Here is a 3,050-nt window from a genome sequence, read left to right on the forward strand (position 1 = left end):
CAATACCATTCAGGGTATAGGCATGGGCAAAGATTTCATGACCAAAATGCTGAAAGCAATTGTAACAAAAGCTAAAATTGATAAGTGAGATCTAATTAAATTAAACAGCTTCTGCACAGTAAAATAAACTATCATCGGAGTGAACAGGCAACCTACAGAATGGGAGAAATCTTTTGCAATATACCTATATGACAAAGGTCTAATATTCAGAATCTACAAGGAACTTAAACACATTTACAAGATAAAACAACCCCATCAAAAAGTGGACGAAGGATATGAACAAACACTTCTAAAAGAAGACATTTACGTGGCCAAGACACATATGAAAAAAAGCTCAACATCACTGATCATTAGAGAAATGCAAATCAAAACCACAATGAGATACCATCTCATGCCAATCAGAATGGCAATTATTAAAAATCAAGAAACAATAGATGCTGGTGAGGATGTGGAGAAATAGGAAAGCTTTTACACTGTTGGTGGGAATGTAAATTAGTTCAACCATTGTGGAAGACAGCGTGGTGATTCTTCAAGGATCTAGAACCAGAAATACCATTTGATCTAGCAATCCCATTACTGGGTATATACCCAAAGGAATATGAATCTTTCTACTATAAAGACACATGCACATGTGTTTATCGCAGCACTATTTATAATAATAAAGTAATGGAAATGACCCAAATGCCCATCAATGATAGACTGGATAAAGGAAACGTGATATATATACACCACGCAATGCTATGCTGCCCTAAAAAGGAATGAGATAATGTCTTTTTCAGGGACATGGATGAAGCTGGAAGCCATTATCCTCAACAAACACAGGAACAGAAAATCAAACACCACATGTTCTCATTCATAAGTGGGAGTCGAATAATGAGAACACATAAACACAGGGAGGGGAACAACACATATCAGAGACTGTCGGAAGGGAGGTGGGTGAGGGGAGAGAGAGCATCAGGACAAATAGCTCATGCACAAAGGGCTTAAAACCTAGATGATGGATTGCTAGGTCAGCAAACCACCATGGCACACGTATACCCATGTAACAACCTGTACGTTCTGTACATGTATCCTGGAACTTAAAGTAAAATAAAAAATAAAAATAAAATAAAATAGCTTCCAAGTTAAAGATTGTGGAAATAAGATGAAATATTGAGGTGAAACATTTCAGGGACCTCTGGTGCAAGTTCATGCAGATCCAAGGGAGAATAGCTGCTGCCTTAATTTGTCTTTCTAAAACTAAAAGAGCAGCAAACATAATCATGGCAACCTGCCTGAATGTCATCTGAAGCTTGATTCATGATCGTCAGTTGAGATATAATTATGCTCTGTTCTCTCCAACAGAAAGGGGATAAAATCATAATTCCAGCTGTGTCTCTCTCAACTTTTACTCATATATCCAAGTCAAGTATCCAAGAAATCTGTCACCATTTAAAATTATACAGTAACTTGGTCGTCCATCCCAACCTTTTCTTACTCCTCCTACACTCCACAGACGTATAAACATATCATGAAAACTACTATCATTTTCAGTGTGGAAAGAAGGATAGGGTGATATGTATGACTCTGAATCATAGGGAAGATTCTTCAGGGGAACAATGTGCTTAGAATATAATATCCTTCTAAATCTAGGACTTACAAGCAGAGCAATGAGTGAGTGGTTCACAATGTTTTTAAAAGATGACAGACTCCTGACTGCTTTGAGAAGATGATGAAGGCACCAGATCTATCTCCAATCTGGCTAAGAAAGAAAATACTTTTTTTTTTTTTTGCATTAAATTTGGGAGAGTTTATACATCTTCTGAAACCCAGTTAAATATCCAAGGTTAGCAGGAATCCAAGGTTTAAGTGTTGGAGAAAGAAGTTTAGTTGAATGATTGCAAAAGTTACAGAGAAGAAAGCTTCTAAATAACCTTTCTTATATTAATATGTATTATCTATGTATTTAGAATGTATCATATTTTAACTCATGGATGGAACTGTTTTGGAAAGCAAAGGTAAAATCATTTAATGTTTAATTTCTGGTGATGTGTCTAGATAAATTTACAGAATATTGAGGAATGTATAATTAAGAGTCTAAGAGACTGCTTAAACTTTCTAGATAGCAATCAATTCTGGATACAATTACCTGGGTAAATAGTCAAACAGGGATTTACCAACTTTATATAAAGGATCAGTAGATCAGTATGAGGAATAGGAGTCAGCAACCACTTGTTCCCCAGCATTCCTTATTTACTCTTATCCTTGGTCCCAATGTGAAGGTTAGTTCATATTGCAGTCAGTGGGACAATGTCCATTTAGTTTTCTTTTCCTAGTTGCTCTATTATATACTCGAGTGAGACTTGCATTAAAAACAACAGTACAGAACATTCATGATACCTGGAACCTGGCCAATGACAGGCCAATAGGAATGTCTAAGTTTGAGTTGATAATAAATGACACAGGTGGCTCTCACTCTGATAACAGGACAGCACCTCTCTTTGTTTCAACTCTTACCTCTTCGTGTTGATACTTTTAGGATAATTTTTTAAATCAACTATCTCAATTCACAATACACAAAAGACAAATAGGGTTTGTCATAATTGAAGAGCAAGAAAGACAAACTGTGTCTTCTTTCTTCTCATGTTGCTGACATCCACTTCCTGGGACAAGTTCAATAAATATTTGTTAAATATAGTTGAATTTTACATGTGAATAAATCAGAAACAAGATACATTACCTGAGTTCCTCAAGGCAATTTATCTAGTTAGTAATGGATTGAGACAAAATAAATTTGTCTACTGACTTAAAAATAATCCCTTTCCATTATAGGTGAAATTCTAAGATATTTTGTGTGAATACCTGAAACCTACAGTACAGTTAGGATGCTAGGAGTCCTTTCCATAGGGAATTTCATGATCTCTGATTTTGCTGAAGTCCCTTTAGCAATTTCAACCATTATAACTGAGGCAAGCACTAACGAAAACATCTTACAAATATTCACGAGTACGCCTTTGACAGAGTTCAGGTGCTGGTCTGCTAAGATATTCCATTTTACATTTGAGTTATCA

The sequence above is a fragment of the Macaca nemestrina genome, chromosome 3 (assembly GCF_043159975.1).
Source record: "Macaca nemestrina isolate mMacNem1 chromosome 3, mMacNem.hap1, whole genome shotgun sequence".
Classification (NCBI taxonomy): Eukaryota; Metazoa; Chordata; class Mammalia; order Primates; family Cercopithecidae; genus Macaca; species Macaca nemestrina.